The 15844-nt window shown below is 41.2% G+C and overlaps 1 long non-coding RNA gene and 1 other non-coding gene across 2 annotated transcripts; both read right to left on the reverse strand.

The window, feature by feature from the left end:
- Nucleotides 1-611: 611 nt before the first annotated feature.
- On the reverse strand, nucleotides 612-3383 carry LOC107281721 (uncharacterized). Its single transcript, XR_010742818.1, has 3 exons — nucleotides 1589-3383; nucleotides 1408-1521; nucleotides 612-1326 (listed from the first exon to the last, which is right to left on the reverse strand). It is a non-coding gene; the product is annotated as an uncharacterized protein (transcript).
- A 1107-nt stretch (nucleotides 3384-4490) lies between these two features.
- On the reverse strand, nucleotides 4491-8040 carry LOC107281687 (uncharacterized). The gene is made up of 3 exons (XR_001547448.3): nucleotides 7243-8040; nucleotides 5887-5967; nucleotides 4491-4747 (listed from the first exon to the last, which is right to left on the reverse strand). It is a non-coding gene; the product is annotated as an uncharacterized lncRNA (long non-coding RNA).
- Between the last annotated feature and the right edge of the window lie 7804 nt (nucleotides 8041-15844).

Raw genomic sequence — 15844 nt, forward strand, 5'->3', positions numbered from 1 at the left:
CACGATTGCGAGCCCTTGCGAAGGTTACTAAGGACAAGGAACGTGTTGCTCGGCATTATAATAAGAAAGTTGTGCCTAAAGATTTTTCGGAGGGAGAACTTGTATGGAAGCTGATTTTGCCGATTGGTACTCGTGATAGTAAATTCGGTAAGTGGTCGCCGAATTGGGAAGGACCGTTCCAAATTCATAAGGTTGTGTCTAAGGGAGCATATATGTTGCAAGGGCTTGATGGTGAAGTTTATGGGCGAGCGCTCAATGGCAAATATTTGAAGAAATATTACCCAAGTGTTTGGGTTCACGCATGATCGGCTACTATTGCCGATACATGACAGCCGATGTGTTTACATCGCCTTGAGATGGCCGATATTGTTATATCGCCCTTAGTTGTTTTTATAATGTAATTGGTTGTGGTTTGCCGATGTACAATGGCCGATATTGTTATATTGCCCTTAGATGTTTCATAATTTTATCAATGCTCTCGACATTGTAAAACTAGGGGGGCATATATATATCAAGATGCAGTATAAAATTTTTTGAGCAAATTTCAAAGTCATATTAATCGGCACAAAGGATTGTTAAGACAGTAGAGTATCAGAATGTCTCAGCCGATTAAAAAATTTTTTGAGTCCTATTACATAAAGATTATTGCGATACGTATTGCTGGATAGCCGATATAGCCTTCTGCCTAATCTGCTATACTTCCTCTATGGCCTGGGCATCTTGAGCATCGGTTCCAGGGATAACTTTCAGGGACTTGGTCAGTTCAGCAACATGCTTAATAGACGATTTGAGTCTTGCTTTCTGTTCTTCAATAGACTTGGGGAGATCGGCTAGTTTCTTATGTTCCATATCCAGCTCAGCGTTACATTCTTCAAGTTGTGCTAAGAGGTCAATCTTGCGAGCCTCAAGCCGATCAATGTTAGACTTGATTGGACCTTCAGATAATTGATCAAGCTTGGACTTCTCTTCATGCACAAGTTATCGGTTGGCTTGGATAGTGGCCTCAATGTCCTTACGTTCTCGCCGTTCGGCTAGTCTTAACTTGGCTTTCTCCAGTTTGAATTGGTGTTGCTCAAGGTAAACGGCTAGAGTAAGGATATCGGCTAACTCATCTGGGATTAAAGGTTGAATCTCATGTAGCCGAGCCCTGATTGAGCCACAGTTAACCACCAAGCTGTCTAGCGATGATGCCTCTAGCCGATCTAAAATGCTTCCTAGAGTTATCTTCACATCATCAGATAAAGGAGCCAAGGCTTTGCTTGTGGTATCTTCTTCTCCTTCATCAAGGTAGTCTCTGATGTCAAAAGAGAAAAGATCGGCTAATACCTGCAGTGACAGTTTAGAAGCATATTAGAGGTTAAACGATTACAACCGATTTGAATGCGTGTTATGATAAAAGAAACTTACTGGGATAGCAGGAGCAACTGGTTGTTCTTCTTCCTCGACGTGATGACTTCCCGCAGCTGAAGGGGTCTGATCACTTGATGATTGTTGAACAGAAGGAGAAGGAGGAGGTGAAGGCTGAAGGAAAACAAGTGTCAGATAGAATTGGCTAAAAATTAACTGATAAAAGTTAAAACTATCTTACTGGTGGAGCTGGTTTAGATGTTGTTACAGCCGATTTCTTCTTTACTGCAGTCTTCTTTTTCTACAATTATAAGACTTGGGAGTGATCGGCTATAAGACAAAATAATCACGAAAGGGATTAATAAGAAACACTTACCCTGGAGAAGTGAACCGGAGCAGAAGGAGTTGGAGAGGTTTGCTTAGGTGAAGCCGATGGTGTTCTTTCAGTATCACTTACTTCGGCTGCGGCCTGATCAACCTCGTCTTCAATTACCTCTTCATCCAGAGCTTGTTCGATGGATGGATCTAGGGCAGGCAGATCATCGGCCGGCTTGGTTTTCTTTGTCTTCTTCTTCTTAATTGGGGCTACGATGCTTACAGCCGACGATCTGGTTTTCCTCTTTTTGCCGGCATCGGCTGGTTCTCTGACGAGCCCTTGAAGAAGAGCTGAGGTCTTGGGGGCATCATAGCCTATAACTGGAGGAGATAACACACCTCCGTTAGGAATTAAACCTGGGGCATATTGGATGTCTTTGCCACTATTGCTTTGATGAGGAGGGGAAGATTCTGTTGTCTGCAAATTGAAAGGACGATTGGTTGAGATTAATCGGCCAAATAGTTATTTAACTAAAAGTGAGCAAAGTTGGAGACTTACTTGAGGGACAACATCTGGAAAGAGGTCTGTCATGTACATTGAAGCTGGTTGGTGGATTAAATGCAGTTTCCATTCACCCCACCACCTGTCAAAGCTTTTGCTTCTGAATGTTGCCAGTTCTATGTTGTCAATACTGCCCAGAGGGGGTCCTTGAAGGCCAAGCAGCCGATCCATCATCAGGGTTGATGAAATCCCTCCTCGGCATTGGATCTTGTTAGCAAAGAATAAGCTGATTGGGAGTTGGCCCATTCCGAGTTGTCTTGCTGAGCTTATTGGATGATAGAATTCATAAGAAGCTTGGATGTTTCTTCCTTGATGAATGCCAATAGGAAGGATACATGAGCTGATTGCAGCTGAGAAGATTTCCCTGGATGATTGGTATACTTTATGGTTGATGTCTTCAAATCTGAAGTCCACTGGGTGCTCAAGTTGTGCAGAGTCTTCATAAAGGAACCAGATTCTAGCATCTTTTTGAAAGCCTTCATAGAAGCTTCAAAACCAATCCTTGAGCAGTTCAGCCGATAGTTTTGCTCCGGCGTCAGTTGGTGTAGAAGCGTATTCTCCGTATGATGTGCATCTCCGATGAGTACGCTCTTCTCCATCATCATCTACAATTGGCTCTAGTCTTGGGAACTCAGCTTCTGATACGGATGGCCGATTGACAACCTTCATGACTATCAGGTTTAACTAGGTTTGTAGCAGCCACCAGGGTCCACCTGCTCCAACTACTGAGCCGACTGCTATCTTAGCCGATGCATTGCTCAACATCTGGTATAGATAGCCGAGGAAAATTTTGCCCAAGGGGAATTGTCTCTTTGTTTCTAGAGCTTCAGCCAGAAATTGCCAGTTGGTTGTGGGGCCGCAACTTGATCCACAGAAAAGAAATTTTTCTAGCCACATTAATAGAAAGGCCACATGTTCTCGAGGGGTGACCGAGCCCTGGCCCATGTATGCTGCCACATAGCCTGACCAACCCCCTATGCTTTTGGTTTTGAAGTCATATTGGTTCTTTGTGTTCAAACTCATAGGGTTGGCCGATGAGGTGACATCCAGACCTGTGATCATACTGATATCTATGAGGGTTGGAGTCATCGGCCCTTGATTGAACAGAAAGGCATTAGTAGTGTTTGACCAAAAGTAAGAAGCAGCTGCCATCAGGGGTTCATCTTTGGCTGAGTTCGCTATAGTAAGCTCAAGTGCTTGGCCGATTCCAATTTCATCCCAGTGAACCCTTTTGCTGGCTGATACACGTTTGAACCATGTGGTCCAGCTCTTTTCTGGTGGAACTTTCTCTAGAGACAGCCAGGATTTGAAGGTATTCTTCCAGTGACCTAGATCTGGGTTAGTTAATCTAAAGGGAATCCTATTGGTTTCACCAATAATGAACTTGGTGAGGTCTGGATTGCCGACTGGGCCAAGAAAGTAGTGATTTTCATGCGACAGGCTGGGAATCGCAACTAGGTTGGAAAGGTGCTACAAATCCAAAGCAATTCAGAGGGAGAGAGTGGTATCAGATTGGAGAAGATCGATTTGCTGCTAAAGAAGGGGATTTAGCCGATGAGAACTTACCTCAGCGTATTCGGCCGATGGTGCACCAGGTGGGCTGGCGGAAGATGACATTGGTGCGGGTGGAGATCTCGTCGGAAGGAAATCGCCTAGGAATCGCCTTTGTGCCGGAGGAATCGCTGGAGAAGAGAGAGAAAAGGTTTCTCTTGAGCGGTGAAAACGGAAGTCACGGCGTGAGATTTCTCGGGGGTAACGGTTAGTATTTAAAGCGCTGGAATAACGGTCGAAAGCGGCAGAGTGTGAAACTTGCTCGGAGTCGGCATATGGCAAATCCGAAACATTATTGAATATCCCGGACTTGGGGGGCATGTGTTAACAACCAAATTTGGTAGCATCTGTGTCAGGAAAGAGGATTTGATCAAAGCGGAGTCGGAGGCGGAGATCGAGTTCGGAAACAGAGCAGGAATCGGCTGAGCAGGAATCGGCTGGAGTCCAGATCGGCTATGGTTAAGATCGGCTGGGTCTGAGTCGAGATAAATAAGCCGATACAGCCGATTCCGACAATACGGCTTGAACGCGACATCGGGTTCACGTTAATGTACTTCAAGATGATTGCCACGCATGGATAGAGTCCTAGGAAGGCAATTGTATCTATTAATTAGGATATTTTATATAAATTCCTTATAGATAAGTGTGGGCAAAAGTCTACCGCAAAGACTTATGGTATCTTAGAGTTTGTTAGAGATAATGTCACGCCCAGAAATTCACTAGTAATTTTCGAACTAATTTGTGTATGAAATCCTCGTCCAGGAATCAGCCGAGGTACACAAACTGACAATTTAATATACAGATTCATCAAAATAACTAAAGCAATAAATACTTACATAAGAGGCACTTAGTCCTCAGCATGAAGAAAACTGCAGCGAAAAAATAAAATCTAGCGAAGCTCCGGCTCCACTCCCACAGGCAGCTCAACTGGGGTATAAGCCAAACGTTTTCTCCATCGCAACTTGTCTTCAACTGAGGTTTGATTGATTATTGCAAGGTGAGCATATGACATACTCAGCAAGCCACGCAGCAAATATGCAAGTGCAATGGATAACAAAGGATGGCATAATATGGGCTCATTTGCATAAACAGCATTTAATAAGCAATTGAGAGAATAGTAAAACAGTTGAGTAATTAAACAATATTAAATCAACACTATACAACACACCCGTGTTGCATAGGCCCAACCATTCTGAACAACCAATCCCGGCTGCACAGTTCTATCTCCAAACCAGGAATATACCATTCCAAACCAGGAGCTAAACAAGTTGTTACCAATTACAGCATCGTTTATTATGGTGGGAGATGTGAAACTAATCACGAAAGACATTGTTAGACCCGCCCATAACCACGGGCACGGCTATTCGAATAGTTTTACTCTGGCCAGAGGTGTACCACTGTACCCACAAGACACAACCTCAACATCATGTCAACCACGTGTCGCGATACTTAACAAGTACCTGAATAGAGATTGTGACAATACCTCCTGCATAACACAATTCAAAGCAGTGCACCATTCCTGGATCATAATCACCCCCTTATAAACAAGGCATGGACTCCCCAGCGACCCCCGTGGGCTTATCTCCGCCACTTCTCAATCTGGTGCTCCGCAATGAACCATGCTATACAAAAGGTAAAGCCGTTGCCCACGCTGGCTTGTGGTTGGCACGGTTAATGTTTCACAACCGAAACTCGTGAACCGGTCCTTAATTGTCATGAGCACGACCATCAAAACCATGTGCTCACAACCCACCATTATCAAGTTTTAATTGGCAAGTAATTAATTAACCAATCACGATTGACCATCGTGAGCTTCCATTAAATATCCACAAGTGATAGTGAAGCATGATTTATCCCATTAGTGAGCTATTGTTTCTAAGCATGGCTAAGCATCTATTATAAGCATCTAGCTGAACCAAACCAATATATAAGGTTCTAGCTAATCAAATTATAACCCATAGGAAAATAAAGTCATCTTCGGCCATAATTAAATGGGAAAGGCTCACCACCCGATGACATTCGAAAATAAATGCACAGTTGAAATAAATAGAGAATTTAAATATAGGATCAACATGCTCAAAGGAATTGTGTTTGGGATCTGTGTGACTTACCTTGCAATATTCGGTCTTCAATAAGTCTTCTGGAACACTTCCGACGCACTTACGAACCTTCGAAACGACGGAAACGACAAGCTAACATACAAAAACGAGGAGAAAGACTAATAAAAACCAAATAAACAGTACATAAAAGTAAACAAACATGTAGATCATGATTTTAGATGAATTATGAGACTTGAACGGCCTCATTCTGACTTCATATGAATTAGTTACGAATTTTACAAGATTTAATTCCAATTAAACCTATTAAAGAAAAGACTATTCCAAATTAATTAAATCATTTACAAATGATTTATAACTGAGATAAAAGATTAAAACAACCTCCGGAAAAAGATTAGATTATATTTGGTAGATGACATATATTAAAAAGAAATAATATGCCACTGAAAAGAGAGAACGGATTTATATCAATTTTTGACGGCTGAGATTAATCTTGACCAAGAGTTGACCAATATCGGATGGCTTGGGTCGATCCGGCAAGCGGGCCTCACGAGATACCGACTCAACGAGTCAATTCTACGTGACACGGGATCATCCAAATGATCAACCGAAACCGGCGAATGGAACCGGCGGCTCTGAACAACTCTAAACTAAAGGACGACTCCACACGGACGAACGAACGAAGCACGGGGAACACCTCGTTCGAACGAACGAGCGAACGACTCAACAACGGCTGCGGCTAAACCGGTGGGCTAGACACGATTCACGGTAAAGCCCCGGTACGACAAACGATAGGCCGGTAGGAACCTAGGGATGCACCTACGGCTAGACAACTTGATTACCGAGCAACGGCTAAAGCGGCGGCTAGGTTTAAGCGGTACACAGCCGGGACACAGCACGACAGCGATGGCACGGCAACAAAGCGCTGGCGGCAGCGGTGGCATCGCAACACCAGCAGCAGCGGCAACGTGGCTTGGCCGGCTAGCGCACACTAAGGCAGCAGCACAGCGGCACGGCGCAACAGCACGACTGAGGCAGGGAGCGACACGGCGGCGGCTAGGCGGCTAGCGCACACTAAGGCAGTAGCTAAGCGCGGCACAGCTGTGTGGCAGCGACAACGTGGCTACTCGACGACACAAATGAGAGATTAAAATCTAAACCGATGGAACACGAATAGAAGTCTCACCGAACCAAAATGATCGGAGAGGGAGAGATGACGATGGCCACCCGGTGGCAACACACGGAGACGACAACTACGCTAGACAGACATCGGATTAGGTTAGATTGGATTAAGACCCTAGGGATAAACTACACCGGTGAACGACATAGGAGCGCGGTTGCCGGCGAACCACGGCACAATAATGCAAATGGAGGGCACCTGGAGGAAGAGCGCAAGGCGACGGTCCTTACCAACACTTACGCGACGACAGACGGCGACGGAAGATGGCCGGCGACGAGCTTCAAAGGGCGGCGAGGTACTGTCCACGGCGGCGACGATTTTCCGGCGACGAACGGAGGCAACAGAGGGGTGGACGAGGTCGGCGACGGCTTGGCGATCACGACGGCGACCTTCCCGAGGTCTTCGACGCAAGGGAACTGGCTGCCGAGCTTGCTCTTGACCTTGCAGAGCCGAGAGAGGTGGCGGCACAGGAGGGCGACGGCCGAGGCGACGGCGAGGTGCGGCTGGACCAGCGGCCGGCGGCGGCGAAGCTTGGATTCACGTCGGCGAGGTACTTCCAGAGGTCTTCGGCGACGGGGAAGTGGAGGCCGGTCTTCTTCTCCTCCTCGCGAACCCAACGACGGCAGCGGCGACCGAAGGCGACGACCATAGCGACGGCGCGGGGCTGCTGGAGCGGCGGCCGGAGGTGGAGAGAGAAGGCGAGCGCGGGGAGAGCGATTCCGGCGACGACGGCGGACGGGACTTGAGGGGATAGGTAGAAGACGACTAGGGGGTCCTTTATATAGGCACGGGAGCTCGGGATCAAGCGCACAACGACGGGAAAAACTCGGGAAAGTTTAGGATCTTCGCCGGAAAAAGGAAAGATTGAACCGCGAAATTGGAAAGGATTTCCATAGAAACATTTGGGGATTTCTTGGGGAAAAGGAAGAGGAGATTGAGAGGATTCCATTCCCGCAACTAATTTGGAAAAAGGAGCAACGAGGTGGCCGGATTTTGGAAGGGGATCGGCGGCACTGTGCACCGCACGGGAGACAGTCGGCTGGAGGAGGAAGATGGAGTACTGTAGCTCGGGGGAAGCAAAACAGACTTTCGGCCGGGCTGAGAGGAAGGGAGGGAATGGGCTGAATTCGGCCCAAGACTAGGAAGGATAATTTTATTGCTTTTCCAAATAAATTAACCAATGAGATGATCTTTCAATTGTTAAAAATACTTCCAATGCTCAAATAATTCCAAGAAAAATCTTGAACATATTTGGACACTCAAAGTATTTAATATAATAATATCCAGATCATTTAATGAATAATTTATTATTTAAATAATTGCTAAACTGTTCTTTGTATTATTAAAATTAAAAATTGAGCTCTGAAAAATCCGAGAAAATTCCAGAGAGTATAATTAATCATGGAGAATTTAATAAAAATTAAATCCAACCATGATTTATATTTAGGAAATTTTATTTCCCACATTTAACTTCACTTGTAAATTAATGAACATTTAATATAAATTCTATTAATAATTTATTAAATAATTTATAAATCCTGAAACGAAATTTCAGGCTGTGACAGATAATGGTCGTGTCCGGTATGGGCATATCTTGTAATTCTCGGGTATAAATAGACCCCGGGCCCTATGTAATTTTTTAACACACACGTTCAATACAATCTCGGCGCATCGCCACCCTTTTGCTTTAGTTTTGTTTCGACGAGTTCTTGCTTTCGGGTTGAGCTGCATCGATTTCGATCTTCAACAAGAGGTAAAACTTGTTATGACGGCTTGCGTTCTCGGGATTAGTGCTTCCATCTTCATGACACACTAATCTTGTTTATGTAATTCGTCGAGTTATCATATATCTTACATAATCTCTAGCAATATCGCTATCTAATCTACTATCGGCCAATATCTGTACGCAGAAGGCAGCCGATTAGGTTAGATCTTAACGTTGATCTAGATCATATAAGATATCCACCATTCTATGGAACTTCTAGCGGCTTGATTGTCTAGATATCGTTCTTCTTTTCATACTTAATGCTGCATCAGTTGAGTTTGATCTATTAAGTCGTGCTTAGAATATCGATCTCTAGCCTGCCTTCTAGTTGACGATTAGAATAGCATCGGAGTTTCAGCCGATCATATCTGATTTAGCCATATTTATTCTATATGTCTCATTGATATGCTAAATCTGCCCTTTATATCAAGATATTGCTGTATCTAAATACGTTAGGCTTTTGTTTGATATATTATACCTGCTTTAATATCCTGATATAGAGTGGTATCGGAGTATTAGCCGATACACGCTAGATCTATTTGATCGGCTACGCTATAAACTTATATAGTCTTGTTATTGACATATATTTCGATCTAAGTGACTCATACTGTCTCGGCATGATGACCGATCTATCCCAGTCACTTGATTTAAGTATATATCGATATGAGGAGTATATATCGTTAATATCTACAGCCGATCGAGTAGATTTAGTTCTTCTTTACTTATTCACGATTGCCGATCGATACACAGATGACATCGGCCCAAAGATAGATGATATGTCATCGGCATCTAGCCGATCGGCTATCATTTATAGATTTAACTACGGTGTCTTTGCTTCTATTTCTTGTTGATTACATGATCAAATCAACTGGCATGCTAATACATCCGAAGGCGAGCTTTGGACCTGCACTGGAGTTAAGCAGATCTCCCAGGCCACGTGTTTTCTGTCAACACATAGTCATGCCCTGCAATGCCAACATGAAGCATAATTTCAATATCTAGTTCACTACCAGCACCCTTATAGATAATAGCATCAGAAAGTACAAAGTGAAGCACTATTGTCAATAGTGGTCTCTGCTGGGGCGGCTTCAACTCAACCATATGTATGACCCTTGCTATACTTGTGCTAGCATAGCATGCTTGGTGCCCTTTAAGGAAAAAAAAGAGGGAATGTAGGTGATGAAAATATTTTTCCAATGATGAAAAAAAGAGGGAATGTAGACAAAATTGTTTATGGTATTAATCGGTAATGCTTATTTTTTTTACTGTATAGATACAATACTATCTTTCAAAATGAGCGAGGTTAATAAAAAAATATAGCTATACTGACATATGACCGTGACAATCTTCGAGTACCATATCATTCTTTATATTTTGACTAAGATATATTGTTTAGCGTCCGGTTTATTTTCATCATGTATTGTTCATAGTTACATGTGACATCTTTACTAAGAATATATTTCCCAAAATTATTTAAAGTAAATAATTTGTTGGAGTACACTTATAGTCACTTTAGTGGGGTGTATGACATACATCATCAATTATGTTCGATATATTAGAATTTCTAAATGATAAAAAATATATGATGAATAGTTTAATGCACATGATTGTTCATTTGTTACCAAACCAATTTCGAAAGAAAAACTATATATGACCATAGTTCTCGTGATGGATTAAGGGGTCGTATTATAGCAAGATCTCTGCCTGGAAATTCCAATCAAATAGTTCTAAATTTTTTTAAGATAAGATAATCTTAATCTCAGATAAATGAAAATTAATCTAACTGTAAACCACAATGTTGTTTCACTTTTTCTTCATGTAGATTTGAATTAGTGTTATATATTTGTCAAGCGAATTTGACACCAAGTGAAATTATTTTAAAAATGATCATGACATTAATTATTATATGTTAGCTAAATTATTTGAAAAATAATTATGACATTACATATTATATGTCGGCACCATGTGTCGTGATGAATTTAGCAGTTCCATATAACTATTATAAGTGATTAGTATTTTATTTAATTAAAAACATACAAAGGATTATAAGTTAGATATATATTGGAAAAATAATTTAAAAGATGAGCACTTAATGACAGCTGATTTGGTACTTTATATTAATCTAGTTTAACCGTGCATATTTGTGGAGTAATAAATTTTATTTTATAATATGGAAAATCCTCTTTTAAATACCATATTGTTCTTACAGCGTACATATGTTTTTTTTTGGCTTTTTTGTCTTGCTACGTAAGGATGTCTGTTTGGTTTTTTAAGAGAACATGTATGTTATTGTTTCTGGTAAATAATTTCGATGAAGCTGATCTAATATAATGGGTTTAAAATAGCGGGTCCACCAATTTAAGTGAAAATTGACGGTTAAATTAGAAAGTGCCACGTGGCGGTTTAAGAGCGTTTGTATGAGTGCCACGTGGCGGCTTACGAGCGTTTGTAGGAAATTTCATGGACTATTATATGTCGGCACCATGTGTCGTAATGAACTTAGCAGTTCCATATAACTATTATAAGTGATTAGTATTTTATTTAATTAAAAAATACAAAGGATTATAAGTTAGATATATATTTGAAAAATAATTTAAAAGATGAGCATTTAAAGACAGCTGATTTGGTACTTTTATATTAATATAGTTTAACTGTGCATATTTATGGAGTAATAAATTTTATTTATAATATAGGAAATCCTATTTTAAAGACCATATTGTTCTTACCGCGTACATATGGTTTTTTTTTGGCTTTTTTATCATGCCACATCAGGATGTCTGTTTGGGTTTTTTAAGAACATGTACGTTATTTTTTTAGTAAATAATTTCTATGAAGCTGAGACTTTTTTAAATAGATCTAATCTAATGTTCTAAAATAGTGAGTCCACCAATTTAAGACGGTTAGATTAGAAAGTGACACGGGGCGGTTTATGAGTGTTTGTAGGAGTGCCACTTAGCGGCTTAGGATAAAACATATGATAAAAATCAATAGTGTAAAAATTGGAGGTAATATAAATATATTTTTGCGGTATATCTAGTAAAAAAATAATAAAAGGGGTGAATGGGGAGGAAAAACAGGAATCAAGTATATACGTTCGTGCGAGATACACGTACACGTCAGGATGGATTAATTCTGTTTTTAATCTAATCTATGGTCTAAACTAATAGATCTATAAATTTAAATAAAAATTAAGGGTTAGATGTTTCTAATATATTAGAACGCCACGTGGCATAGGAGCGTTTGTAGGAAGGATCCTACGTGACGGCTTTGAGAGCGTTTTGAATGGGGAGGAAAAAGAGAAATCAAGTATGTACTTACGTGCGAGATACACGTACACGTCAGGGAGGGATTAATTCTGTTTTTAATCTAATCTAATCTAATGGTCTAAAATAATAGACCCACAAATTTACATGAAAATCAAGGGTTAGATGTTTCTAATATATTAGAACGCCAAGTGGCGGCTTAGGAGCGTTTGTAGGAATTCCGCGTGGCAGCTTGACAGCGTTTGTAGGAAGTTTAATGGACTTTTAGTATATAATAATAGAAGATAGATGTTTGACCATTCGTCTTATTCAAAAAAATTTATGTAATTATCATTTATTTTATTATGACTTGATTTGTCATCAAATGTTCTTTAAGTATGACATAAATATTTTCATATTTGCACAAAATTTTTTTAATAAAATGAATGGTCAAACGTTAGTCGAAAAATCAACGGCGTCATATATTAAAATACGAAGGGAGGAGTTAGTTTGCTGTTTTAGTCGAGTTGTACTAGACCGGCCTGCGTGCCATATCCGGGCTTCCGGAGTCGGCCTTTGCGTCGCATGTATATATGGTCTAGCGAACAGTTTTTGGGATGGGGTAATTTTTTGTTAAGAGTTAGTTTTTAGGGTTTGCTATTCAGCCGATAGGATGGCGATCCCATCCAATTAATTTGTCGCCGTCGCCGCCGTAAGGTTTGGAGGAAGCATACATCGTGGAAATTTGCCCAAGGTGTGTCGCTTGGAATTCTGTTGGTTTCAAGCTTCTCCGATGGTGTGTTTTTTCTTTTTTAATAACGGAATAGAATATCTCGGTTTTTGCGTAACGAGCTATAACTATTAATTACAGAGTAGTGCACAATAAAAACTTTATCACACCAAAAAGAAAAGACACCCGTGTGTTTTTTTCTACACGGGTGAAGAATATAAATTCTTGGTTTGGTTTACTATCCTCTGAACTTATAAGTCAATACTACACTATATATATTGCTTTATTCTGTGATCGAGAAAATATCACTGTTGATTATTCTTGGTACAGTGAAAGAGGGGAAAATTAGGGCGCTCGCAGCCGGGTGCTTAACAAAAACGCATTTTTTCGTGTGGAGGTACCGCCTGTCTGCACCCAGGGGTCTACGAAAATCCATATTTTCGCGTGCGGGCAGCCTAACCACACGGGATAATCCATTATCCTGTGCGGTCATGTTATACCGACCGCACGAGATAATTGATTATCCCGTGTGATTTGGTTATACCGACCGCACAGGAAAATCTATTATCCTAGTCGGCTAGCATGTGCTAGGCCGACTGCACGGGATTTCGTTTGGGAAGATCTACGCACTCTATTTTTGTGTGTGTGTTTTTGAATTGTAAAGCATGCCTCCACTCTTCAAGATGTGGCACTCCAGTTTCTCCCGAGGGGACTTGGGAGAGCTCACTCGGAGACTGGACACGTTGGAACTGCAAGTGGGAGAAATTCAACACAACCTCAAGGGACACATAGCTCAGACACAAGAATGGCAGCAGAATGCTGACACTTAGTTCGCCAATATCAACAATCTGATGCAGCAACAGCAGACTAACTTGCAGGCTTACTACCGCTTCCAGGGTTTCAATCCCTATCAAGGGCCCTGAGCAAAAAGCAAGCTTGAGGGAGATGTCTCTCCCCCACTAAGGTAACATGTATCACATTGCATATTTCTTTTCTGCATTGCATTTATAAGTTTGAAAACAACATAAAAATTTGCAAAATAGAAAATACCAAAAATATAGGCTAGATTTTTATGCTATGTAAGACAATCTAGTTCTCCATGTTGAAATGATGAACTCTGTTTTATATCTCTTATGTATTGGTTCATAAGTTAAGTACTCTCTCAAGTTCTGAGTAAGGAAAGCCAAACATTATCCAGGAACCTGAGAGATGTGAGTTGCACATTGCATGATCTAAGTGTAAGTTGTTGTAAGATATGGGATAGTAAAATAAAGTTACTACAGTCTCGTTCCAAGTTTGACTTAAATTCCAAATGTTTTATATTTCAAAATGATAAAATTTGTAAAGTTCCTCATTTGATATCAATTCCTACCAGAGCCAAAAGTGTTACACATTGTGAAACCATATACATTTTGGTTGCTTGCATTTCCATTGAACTTTGTCAAATTTGTGACTTGTGTAGATGCTCTTCATACTCTATGATCAATAAGATCATTTACACCCACATGTTGCACATTATTGGTATTTCTTACGATCACAGATAAAATCCGCAAGTGCACAAATATACCGATGTAGCACTTCCCATACAGAGTATTCCAAGGGTATCGAATCCAAGGGAACGTGTGTGGTAGATCTGCCTCCAGTTCATCCAAGGACACCAAGCAAATGATAGGCCAGCATAGAGAGGATTTTCTAGTGAGAAACGGTGTCTAGGGAAAGCTTAACTTTAATCCTAATACAATACTTCAGGCACTGGCAACCCGCTGTTCCCAGATGTCGCTCTACTACGTACACGGACAGGGAGGACTTAAGTGATCTCGAGGGCTGTCACCACCTCTACACCTACCTGAAACATACTATGGGATACGCATCAATTACTGGGTAACAATTACCTAAACACCACGTCTAAGCAATTAATATCTACTTTAGTGTTTATAACTCACCAAAGCAATCACTATATTTTAGTTGATTATAGTGAACAATAATCTTGTATCCTACTTGTGAGGACGTCCCAAACCTAGGTGGTGCAATGCTCTGAGGCATGTCAGCGCGAAATATCTGGTTGGATGGGGTCTCAAATAAAGCCCAAATAAATACGGTAACCGTCCAACCTCATCGCAGACCCCGACATGTCTTGAAGAGTGCACTACATAGGCTCTAAGCCATCGGATATGAAATAGAAGACACAACCGTTGGAATAGCCACACCAGTCATCTACGTCATACGCCCGTCAACCACTCGATGGTGGCGACCAAAAGCGTACCCCAGAGACTCGATCTCAACAAAGGCATATTCCCCGGTTATCTCAACCATTTCAAACCCATCCTCATGTGGGACTAGTCGCCCAGGAATGCAACATAGTCTCACATAAATCATCTCAAGCATGATATCCAAATAATAAGTGGTTCTAAGCAATAAGCATAAATAGTCTTAATAAGGTTCTAAGCAGTACTTGGCGACAAGCCATAAATATTGGTTCATGCGGTAAGCGTGCTACCCAAAAGCCCATAGGCAAACCGACTAGGGTAAATCCCTAGTTAGAACCATCCTGGAAATCTGCAACATCACAAGTTACATCAAACTCCTCATCCAAACAGTCATTACCTGCAGCAGGGTCTGAGCAAAAACAAGTAAAAGAAGACAAGAAATCAGTACATTAATCAAATTAATGTACTGGCAAGTCGGAAACAACCCTAGCATGCTACATGTTGGCCATATTCAAGGATAAGCTATGTATAGGTTAATTTGTATAAATGCCAGTTTTAGTTCACAACATGTTCCGCAACGGAATTTTATAACAATAGTATAGAGTAAGTAAAACTTGTAATGTGAATGAATAAATAACACACATCTACCCCTCAAGGTAGATCATCACTACTCGCCATCATCTCATCACCATTCACCGAACTTTACCCAAGTTCACAAACAAAACATTCCAACCATTTTCCAAGTTCACAAGAGTTTATCAAAATCACCAACTATACTCATGACACTTCACCATGCCGCTCATGACCGTGAGCACGGCTAATCAATTAGTTTTAGACTCTGCAGAGTTTGTACAACTTTTAAGGCCACACGATATGGATCGCTCTAGT

This window comes from Oryza sativa, chromosome 7 (assembly GCF_034140825.1).
Source record: "Oryza sativa Japonica Group chromosome 7, ASM3414082v1".
In the NCBI taxonomy this organism is placed as follows: Eukaryota; Viridiplantae; Streptophyta; class Magnoliopsida; order Poales; family Poaceae; genus Oryza; species Oryza sativa.